At 47.9% G+C, this 11379-nt stretch overlaps 1 pseudogene; it reads right to left on the minus strand.

Moving 5' to 3' along the window:
* Positions 1-10276: 10276 nt before the first annotated feature.
* Positions 10277-10768, minus strand: LOC124512809 (60S ribosomal protein L23a-like; annotated as a pseudogene).
* Between the last annotated feature and the right edge of the window lie 611 nt (positions 10769-11379).

Here is an 11379-nt window from a genome sequence, read left to right on the forward strand (position 1 = left end):
AGGTCTTGATCTCAGGGGCGTGAGTTCAAGCCCCAAGACGGGCTCTGCGCTGGACGTGAGGCCTACTTCTACAGGAAAAAAGAAAAGGCACTCAGTGGATGGTGTGGCAGAGGCAAGGCTAAGGTGATGCCCAATGAATCCTGCCTCCATATAATCCCCTCCCTTGAGTGTGGACAGACCTGTGACTTGCCCCTAGCCGATGAAATACGACAAAGGTGAAGGGGTTTTGCAGATGTAATTAAGGTTCTAAATGACTTCTGCCTTATCAGAAGGGAGCTGGTTCTGGGTGGGTCTGGCTTCAGCAGGTGAAAGCTCTTAAAAGTGGGGGTTGGTGGGAGAGATCCTCTCGTTGGCCTTAAGGAAGCAACCTGCCCTGTAGTGAGAGGGCCTGGGAGAGAGGGCCGGGTGGCAGGGAGCTGAGGGCAGCCTCCGGAAGGCAGCCAATCCCAGAGCCCCAGGACTGAGTTCTTCCAAGAAAAGCGGGATCTCGAAAGAGGATCCTGAACTCAGGAAGCAATGCAGCCCGGCCATCACCCTGACTGGGAGACCCTGAGCAGAGCGCCCAGTGAAGCTGGACCCGTGACCCGTGGAAACCAGGAGATGAAAAATGTGTGTTGTTTTATAGGCTGCTAATTTCGTGGTCCCGTGTCACTCAGCAGCTAATCCAGGGCGCTTGAGAATAACTGACCTCAGGGAGCGATGCCTGGGGGGGGGGGGTGAGGGTGGGGGCTCATGGGGTATGAGGGAACCCATGACCCCGCCCCCACCCATTTCCACCTCCGGACCTAGCCTGGCACTATCGGGACGTGGCCCAGTGAGCCTGCGTGGAGTCCACTGGTTCTCAGTGGAGGATTTGGGGGGGGCGGATGGTACGTGGTTTAGGGGTCCTCGTCTCTGGGTTTCCTTGAATAAATTCAAAGTTGGGGTAAGGTTGACTGTTCCCAAACACGGCCCCCCACCCTAACACCAACTGAAGTCCCCGGATTCCCATAGAGGCAGGTGAAACACGGATCGTCCCCCCCCCCAGCACCCCCTCCCCCCCCACAGAGCCTCGGCGCCCGCCAGTGGCCCAGACAGCCCAGCCCAGACAGCTGCTGCGCCCCTCGGCAATTCTGCCATCGTTGGGACCAGGCAGGCCTCGGGGTGGGGGGGGGGGGAAGAGTTCACAGCCTCTATGGTGGGTCGGCAGCTGGGGCTCCAGATGTGGGGGAGACCAGAGCCCGGGGATAGGGTTACACCCAAGTGGCTGTTCTGCTCTCCCAGGAGGGACAGGGGTGTCGGGGGGCGTCTGGGATTGGAGAGTTTGGGAGGGGTCTCTTCCCTACTTCACGGCCCCCTCCCCAGCTGGCTCTGCTCCCAGGCCTCCTCCGGGCCGTGAGTAACCTGGGTCCTCAACCAGTAGGGATGCAAATGCCACCCACTTTGGGTCTTTTCTGCCCCTGAGGAGAACCCGACCCACATGTCCCAAGACGTTGCCGGAAGCCTCCAGCCAGAGCAGCTGGTGAGAGGAGCCTGACCCCCTCTCCAAGCCCTTCCTTTTGTCCACAGTGAATACACCAGGATTTGGTTTCTCCGCTCACAGCCCCCTCCCCAGCCCCTGGCCCGGGGCTCCCACTCATCCTGTCTCTGGTGGGGCCTCTCCAGGATACAGACAAAGAAAGCCTCTCAGATTCCCTTGTCAGGGCGCCTGCCCTTTGATCTGCCTTCTTCTCCTGCCCCGGGGGATCCCGAGGTGCCCCAGAGAAAGCTCTACCCGGGGACAGGCACCCAGAGATAAGATCTGGGATGGGAGAGAGTCCAGGGTTCAAGGGACTTGAAAGGGATGCGGGCAGGCTTACCTCTGCCTGCCTGGGCTCCTTCCCTCCACATCTGCCAGTGCTCTCCCCAGACCTCAACTCCCTGTTGGGCCCCTGCCTGGGGGACTCCCAGAGGACTGAGATTATGAGGACTGCCACCTTCTCCGCAACTTTTTTGGGTGGAAGATACCCGCTGCATGGAACAGCGCTTCCCCAGATGGAACCCCTGACCACCGGCTGCAACGGAATCACCTGGGGCTCAGAGGCCCGGCCCCACTGAATCCGAATCTCCGTGGGGTGCACAGTCGGCCAGTTGCCAGGCTGACGCTATGGGGCCACCCTCAGAATCTTCAGGGGCACAAAGAAGTATCTACCATGGGCCACCCCCTGTCCCCCAGCCCTCGGCACCACGCGGGGCACTGGGTGGGCGCTCTGGACTCCTGTGAGATCTCAGACAACGGGGGAGGGGGCTCCCCTCAGCCTCCTGGAGGGAAGCAGCATCTCTGGGCTCAGGAAAACCTGGTTCCACCCTCCCTTTCTGCTCCTTCCGGGAGGGCTGCGAGCCTCAGGCCGGGTCGCTTGGCCTGGGCACCATAAAAGACCCTCTCTTCCTTCTCTATCTTTCTTGCAGGCTCTCAGAGCAGGCAGGGTTGCGAGCAGTTCAGAGTTTGAATTCCTGGGTCGGACAGAAGCAGGGTCGGCCGTGACCTCACCCTGCACCTGCTTGTGCCTCCGGCTGACTCCCTGACGCCCCCCACCCCGGGTCTCATGCCTCAGCCCCTCCCTGGGTCCCACCTCCCAATCATCTGTTCTTTTCTTTCTCCAGGCACATGACTTTCTCTCCCCTGAGTTCTCTCCTCTCCTACTTCCTATTTGCTGTCCCCGCAAACACCCTGTCCGAGCCACCTTGCCCTCCTGCGCCCTGGTAGGTGTCGCCTTAGACTTAGCAAGGAGACCTATGTGGCACAGGGAGATCAGCCGGGAGTCTTAGTTAACTGCAAGATTTAAAGCTGGAAGAGACTTTAAAATCCTTTGGCTTCTGCCCGGGATGGAGTCGCAGGGACCGTGTTAGCCCTTCCTCTCAAAACAACCAAAACGACCAGACAGAATGTGTGAAACAAGGTCAGGCAAGGAAGGACAGTGATCCCCGAGGGATAGGCAACAAGGAGCCGGGCCCTAAGACCCCCAGATTCCTGCCCAGAATGAGTTTCTGGACTGTGGCCCAGGGAGAGAGACTGAGGCAGGACCCCAGCGTTGTGTATGTGTGTATGTGTGTGGGGGGGGGTGGTTCTCCCAGAGAGGAGGGGTAAAGGTGAGAGTTGGGGGCAGAAATGAAGGTCCATGGCGTCTAGAGTTGACAGGAGGAGAGGTCTGCACAGAGGGCACCCCCAGACCTGCAGAGGGGACCCCTTGAGTGTTAGGCTGAGTACCGATCAGCGCGCATGGGCGAGGAAACCATAATCCAAGCAATATGGTATTTGTGTAAAAACAGACAAATAGACCAATGGAACAGAATAGAGTCCAGAGGGGCGCCTGGGTGGCTCAGTCAGTTGAGCGTCCGACTTCGGCTCAGGTCATGATCTCACGGTCCGTGGGTTCGAGCCCCGCGTCGGGCTCTGTGCTGACAGCTCAGAGCCTGGAGCCTGCTTCGGATTCTGTGTCTCCCTCTCTCTCTGACCCTCCCCCGTTCATGCTCTGTCTCTCTCTGTCTCAAAAATAAATAAAACATTAAAAAAAATTTTTTTTAAATAGTAAAAAAAAAAGAATAGAGTCCAGAAATAACCCACACACGTATGGGCCACTGATTCTTGACAAAGGTACCCAGGCGACTGAGTGGGGAAAGGACATTCTTTTCAACAAATGGTGCCAGAACAAGCGAACATCGTATGTAAAACAAAAACAAAAACAAACACAAACAAAAAGGAAAAATCAAAAAGCTTTGACCCATGTATCACCTCATATGCAAAAATAAAGTCAAATTTGTCATGGGCCTAAGGTAAAACTTAAAATGACACCACTTCTAGGAGAAAACAGAAGAGAAAGTGTTTTTAATTTTATTAACAAAATGTGAAGGGTTGATATCAATAGCATATTGTTTATGTTATTTTTGTAATGTTTGTTTATTTTTGAGAGAGGGAGTGTGCGCGAGTAGGGGAGGGACAGCGAGAGAGGGAGACAGAGGATCTGAAGCGGGCTCTGTTCTGACACCAGAGAGCTCGATGCGGGACTCAAACTCACAAACTGCAAGATCACGACCCGAGCTGAAGTCAGACGCTTAACCGACTGAGCCACCCAGGCGCCCTGAAATCTTATTTATTTCATAACCTCGGGTTGGGCAAAGATTTCTCAGCTATGACCCCAAACCCAGGATCCACGAGAAAGCAAGTGGCTAAATTGGGCTTCATCAAAATAAAAATCTTCTTTTTGAAGACACTGTTAAGAGAATGAAAAGACAGGCCACAGACTGGGAGAAAATATTTGCAAAACGCGTTTCTGAAAAATGACTTGTATCCAAAGTATACAAACGAAGTCTTAAAGCTCGACAATAAGAAAACAAACAAACCAATTAAAAAATGGGCAGACAAATCTGGACAGACGCCTCCCCCCCCCAAAGAAAATACACCGATGGCAAATAAACATACGAAAAGATACTCGACCTCATATGTCATCAGGGAATTGCAAATTGAAGCAAAAACAAGGCAGCCTATTAGAATGGCTCCAGTTTAGAAAACCGACGACAGCAATTGCTGGGGAGGACGGGGAGCAACAGGAACTCTCACTCGTGGCTGGTGGGAATGAAAATGGTACGGCCACCTCGGAAGACAATTTGGCAGTTTTCTACAAAGCTAAATGTATGCTCCAGCAGTCGCACTCCGAAGCATTCACCCAACTGACTTGAAAACTTTATGTCCGCACCCATGTTTTAACAGCTTTATAACTGCCCCGAACCGGAAACGATCAAGATGTTTCAAAGGGTGAATGGGTAAACGAGCGGGATATATCTATCTGGAGGAATATTATTCAGCGAGAAAAGAAAAGATATGGATGAGTCTTAAATGTATATTTCTAAGTCGAACAGACCAGTCTAAAAAGGCTACATGTGATGCCAATGATATGTTTCTGGAAAAGGCAAAATTACAGTGACGGGCAAAGTGTCAATGTTTGCAAGGAGTTTGGGGGAAGAAGGAAGGGTTGAATGGTTGATGCTCAGGGAATTTTGTTTCAGGACGGTGAAACTATTCTGTATGACACTGCGAGGGCGGACCCAGGACAGTGTGCGCTTTGTCAACCCCCTAGAACTTTACAGCGCGGAGAGGGAATCGTTGTGTGGCAGGCCTCAAAAATCATTTAGGAGGCTGGGAGATCTCAGGAAAGAGCGCAGCCTGTAACAAAACAATCTGTTACAAACGTGGGAAGCAACGCCCCAAAAGGAGACGGGAAGGAAAGGTGCTGTTCTGAGTGGCTCTGGAAATGAGTAGCGTCTGCGAGACTGAAGTCAACAGAAACCGTACCTGAGCACCGCACTCTAGCGGCTGCTTCTTTCTCGCAGAGGTACAGGTTAACAATTCTGATGCCGGGGTGTTGGAACTGAACAAGGTCAATGGGTGGCAGATTGTAAGATCCAGGGTTCCCCCTGTGTAGTGGTGTCAGTAAGCAAGGAGAGGAAGTGAGAATGTTAGAATGATTTACGCATTAGAGTTGGAGACATTACTCTCCGTTTAGGTTCACAGAGGTACAGAATGGTCACATCTAGAACTATTTATAGACCTATCTATCCACAAGGGTTAGTGTGCATATATTTGCCTGCTCTGTCCACGGGGAGCCCCCTGGAAGTAACCACACCAACTTAGAAATGAGCATGCTTGGTGCCCAGAGGTTACTTTCTAACCCCATTCTCCCAACAAAAGGGATCAGCGGTTCCTGGGGCAGGAGCAATGGCTGAGTTTCGCACCCGGGCAAGAAAGACACAAGATGGGCCTAGAGAATCTTGTGCCGCCACAGGTAAGAAAGTGCTCAAACAAGACGGACAGAAACAGAGACACAAAAAAACCCTCACGATCATGGTATGTCAAAGGGAAATCAGCACCTAACTGAAAGAGTCCGTGAGTCCACGTGGAGAGAAATAAATCACTGAGTAAGTAAATAAATGGGGGAAAAGAGACAAATATCCCATGCAGAAGAAATCCAGATACTTTATATACGTGTCCCCCTCAAGATGGAGAATTGTTTCTCATTCTCTAAGTGTGGGCTCTTTCCAAAGAGTCCGGTATGGAAAGTTGGGGTGAAGGGAAAGAGGCACTTCTACAGTGGAAATATCTGACCAATATGATCTCAGCTGAGTGATCGAGGCTCACATAAACAGTGATAAGTTATGTCATTGGCATGTACCCTTGATATGATATGCTAAAACTGACCCTTCTTCCTCCAAATCCATAACCCTAGTCTAATCATAAAAAAAAAAAAATCAGGGAAATCCTAATGGAGGGACGTTCTACAAAATACTTGACCAGCACTCCTCAAAAATGTCAAGGTCATCAACGCAAGGAAAGTCTGAGAAAATGCTACAGCCTAAGGAGATGTGGCTCCTACATAGGGTGACCTGTATGGGAATTTGGAATAAAAAAAAAGAACATCAGGTAAAAACTAAGGAGATCTGAATAAAGTGGGCCTTAATTAATATTAGTGTGAGGGTCGTACGGTTGTATACATATGTCAGAACGACCAAATTGCACACCTCGAGTCTGTGCGGCTTCTTGTATGTCAGTTACACGTCAATAAATCAACGAAAAATCTTAAAGGAAGACTAAAAATACCCTTCAGTTGAAATTTTTTTTTTTTTATTTTTTTTTTTTTAATTTTTTTTTTTTTTCAACGTTTTTATTTATTTTTGGGACAGAGAGAGACAGAGCATGAACGGGGGAGGGGCAGAGAGAGAGGGAGACACAGAATCGGAAACAGGCTCCAGGCTCCGAGCCATCTGCCCAGAGCCTGACGCGGGGCTCGAACTCACGGACCGCGAGATCGTGACCTGGCTGAAGTCGGACGCTTAACCGACTGCGCCACCCAGGCGCCCCTGAAATTTTTAATTGAGACAACTTATGTAAACATTTTTCACCAAGTAATATACACATAGTTGAAAAATTAAAGAGCACAGAAGGGATTCAAGTGAAAAACAACTTCTCCTTGTCCTATCTGGAGTCCCGATCCCCAGGGAAACTTGTGAACCATTTTTATTTAGATACTCTGGTGATTGTCTTCTTATCTCTAATTTTTTAAAGTTTGTTTGTTTATTTATGTATTTATGTATTTAATGTTTATTTGTTTTTGAGAGAGAAAGAGAGAGAGACAGAGTGCGAATGGGAGGAGGGGCAGAGAGCGAGGGAGACACAGAATCGGAAGCAGGTTCCAGGCTCTGAGCGGTCAGCACAGAGTCCGACACGGGGCTCAAACTCACAGACCGCGAGATCATGACCTGAGCCAAAGTCAGATGCTTAACTGACTGAGCCACCCAACCACCCCTATTTATTTATTTTGAGAGAGAGAGAGAGAGAGAGAGAGAGAGCGAGCACGAGCAGGGGAGCATGAGCAAAGAGAGAGAGAATCCCAAGCAGGCTCTGCACTATCCAGGGCTCGAACTCACAAACCGAGAGGTCAGGACCTGAACTGAGACCAAGAGTTCTTGATAACTCCAGTATACTGTTATTTTAAAACATTTTACTTCTCTTCCTTGACTTGTCAACTTTAGACATTATCAACTGGTTGCCTTTTAGGATTGGTAAGAATTCGGCTCTCAACCTCCCAATCTCTCCTTCCCTCCTACATGTGGTCATGATCTACTGTTCTCAAGCCCTTCACTCCTCATCTATGCACCATCAGTCATCACACATCAGCCCACTACAGAGGCCACTTCTTGTCCAGCCCACCAAAGACGGGATCTCTTGATTCTCCACATTGGTCCCTACCCCCGCTCCTCTCTTTCCACCTTCCAGCCACTATGAGCTATATTTTTGATGTCAAGTCGTTAACATTTCCCTCTTAGGCTGTAACCATAGACAAGTCTCCCGTCATTTGTCTAAAAGTTGATCCTTGTTTAAAAAAAACCAACGACAACCAAAAAATAGCATCTGACCATGTAAATATCACTCACTGCAGAGCCACGTGGTGGGCTGTGATCCAACATGACTGTGACAACCAGTTCTCATCATTTTGTGGATGAGGAAACTGAGATCAGAGAGGTTCAGGGGCCCAGATGAGCTCACTGGAGAATTTTAACTTCGAAGGAAGACATTATACCGATGCTCTACAATCTCTTTCAAAAGATAGAAGATGAGGGAATATTTTCTAACTCACTCTATGAGACCAACGCTACCCAAATATGTAAATCAGACAAAGACATGACAAGAAAAAAAAACCACAGATCAATATCTCTCATGAACATATGTGTGAAAATCCTCCAAAAATATTAGCAAATCAAATCCAGCAATGTACAAAGAGAATTATACACAGTGACTAAGCAGGATTTCTCTCAGATATGCAAGGCTGGTTTAATATTTGAAAATCAATTAGTGTAATCTATCACATCAACAGGCTAAAGAAAAGTGACGTGATCACATCAATAGTTACAGAGAAAACATTTGACAGAATTCAACACCCATTCATGCTAAAAACTCTCCGTAAATTAGGAATGGAGGGGAATTTCCTCCACTGGATAAAGAACATCTACCAAAACGTCTAGCTAACATCATACTTAATGGTGAGAAACTGGAAGCTTTCCCATTAAGATCAGAAATAAAGCAAGGATGGGGCGCCTGGGTGGCTCAGTCAGTTAAGCGTCTGACTCTTGATTTTGGCTCAGGTCAAGACACATGTCATGGCTCATGAGATCGTTCCCCGCATCGGGCTCCACCCTGACAGTATGGACCTTGCTTGGGATTCTCTCTCTCCTTCTCTCTCTGCCCCTCCCCTGCTCTCTCTCATACTCTCTCTCTCTCAAAATGAACAAATAAGCATTTTTATTTATTTTTTTAATTAAAAAAAATTTTTTTAACGTTTATTTATTTTTGAGACAGAGACAGAGCATGAACGGGGGAGGGGCAGAGAGGGAGGGAGACACAGAATCCGAAGCAGGCTCCAGGCTCTGAGCCGTCAGCACAGAGCCCGACGCGGGGCTCGAACTCACGGACCGTGAGATCATGACCTGAGCTGAAGTCGGACGCTTAACCGACTGAGCCACCCAGGTGCCCCCAAATAAGCATTTTTTAAAAAGAAAAAAGAAAAGAAATAAGGCAAGGATGCTTCTCTCGCCACTGTGTTTCAACATTGCCCTGAAAGTCCTAGCTACTGCAGTAAGACAAGAGAAGGAAAGGAAAGGCATTGAGAAGGAAGAAATTAAAAAAAAAAAAAAAGGAAGAAATCAAACTGTCTTTGTTCACAGATGACATGATCGTCTATACAGAAAATCTGCAAGACTTGACAATAAAAACTCCCGGAGCTAATAAGAAATCGCAGAATACAAGGCTAATATACAAAAGGCAATCACTTTCCTATATACCGGCAATGAATGAAATTAAAAACACATTGTCATCTATATTAGCATCCCCCCAAAGGAAGTACTTAGATATAAATCTAACAACATATGTGTAAGATCTCTGTGAGGAAAGCTACAGAACTCTGATGAAAGATATCAAAGCAGCACTAAATAAATGGAGAGACATTCCATGCTCACGGATTACAGAGCTCAGTTTTGTCAAGATCTCCATTCTTCCCAACTTGATCTACAGATCCAGCGTCATCCTAAATCAAAATACCAGCAAGTTATTTTGTGGCTATCGACAAAATGATTCTAAAATGTAATATGGGAAGCAAAAGCCCCAGAGTAGCCAACTTGGTACTGAAGGAGAAAGACAAAGTCAGACGACTCATGCTACTTGTCTTCAAGACTTACCATAAAGCCACAGTAATCAAAGCAACTGTGGTATTGGCAAAGGAATAGACAAATAAATGAAGGAAAAGAATAGAGAGCCCAGAAACAGAGCCAAATGAATACAGTCGATTGATCTTTGACAAAGGAGCAAACGCAATACAATGGCGGAAAGATAGTCTTTTCAACAAATGGTACTGGAACAACGTAGACATCCACCTACAAAAACCTGCATCCAGACAGAATCTATTAGGTGCTTCACAAAAATTGACCCAAAGTGGATCAAAGATCTAAATGCAAAGCGCAAAACTGTAAAACTCCTAGAAGATAACACAGGAGAAAATCTAGTTGACCTTGAGTATGGTGATGACTTTTTATTTATTTCTAGCTTTTTCTAAGATTTGAGTAATGTCTCCACCCAACATAGGGCTCGAACCTACAACCCCAAGATCAGGAGTTGCATGCTCCACCAACTGAGCCAGACAGGCACCCCACTGATGACTTTTTATTTTTTATTATCCTTTTTTTTTTTTTATAGTGAAAAAATGCGTACGTAGGTTTAGCCAGCTGGACTCAGCTTAGTGACCCCAATTTTGTCGGCCACATCCAAAGCATCATAGTCAGGAGCCAGTCGGATATAGGCCTTCTTTTCTCCATCGGGCCTCATCAGAGTGTTGACCTTGGCCACACCAATGTCATAGAGCTTCTTCACAGCCTGTTTGATCTGGTGCTTATTGGCCTTGACATCTACAATGAACACAAGTGTGTTGCTGTCTTCCATTTTTTTCATGGGTGACTTGGTACTCATGGGGAACTTGATGATGGCATAGTGGCCAAGCTTGTTTCTCTTGTGGGTGGTCTTTCCAGGATATTTGGGCTGCCTTTGGAGATGCGGTGTCTTGGGCCATCAGAATGTAGGTGACGTGCAGATCTTTTTCCTATGACTGTGGACGCCTTTCAGCACCGCTTTCTTGGCCTTCAAAGCCTTTGCTTTGGCTTCGGGTTTGGGAAGGGCAGGGGCTTCCTTCTTTGCCTTCAGCACCATCTTCATGAAATGATGACTTTTTAGATACAACACCAAAAGCACAACCCAAGAAAGAAATCATTGATGAGCTGGATTTGATTAAAATTTAAAACTTCCGGGGTACCTGGGTGCCTCAGTCCATGAAGTATCCCACTTCGGCTCACGTCATGATCTCACGGTTTGTGGGTTTGAGTCCCACGTTGGGCTCTGTGCTGACAGTTCAAAGCCTGGAGCCTGCTTCAGATTCTGTGTCTCCCTCTCTCTCTGCCCCTGCTTGCACTCTGTCTCTCTCTCTCTCTCTCTCTCAAAATAAATTAAAACATTAAAAGAAAATTTTTTAAATAAAAAATAACTAAATAAATTTAAAACTTCTGCTCTGTGAAAGGCGATGTCAGGAGAACAAGGAGACCAGCCACAGACTGGGAGAAAATACTTGCAAAGGACACATCTGACAAAGAACTGTGGCCCAGAATATACCAAGAACTCTTAAAAGTCAACAATAAGAAGGGGCGCCTGGGTGGCTCAGTCGGTGGAGCGTCCGACTTCGGCTCAGGTCATGATCTCGCAGTCCGTGGGTTCGAGCCCCGCGTCGGGCTCTGTGCTGACAACTCAGAGCCTGGAGCCTGTTTCAGATTCTG

The sequence above is a fragment of the Lynx rufus genome, unplaced genomic scaffold, assembly GCF_022079265.1.
Source record: "Lynx rufus isolate CCGP_SWC_20201006 ecotype Redwood Valley unplaced genomic scaffold, mLynRuf1.p SCAF_18, whole genome shotgun sequence".
In the NCBI taxonomy this organism is placed as follows: Eukaryota; Metazoa; Chordata; class Mammalia; order Carnivora; family Felidae; genus Lynx; species Lynx rufus.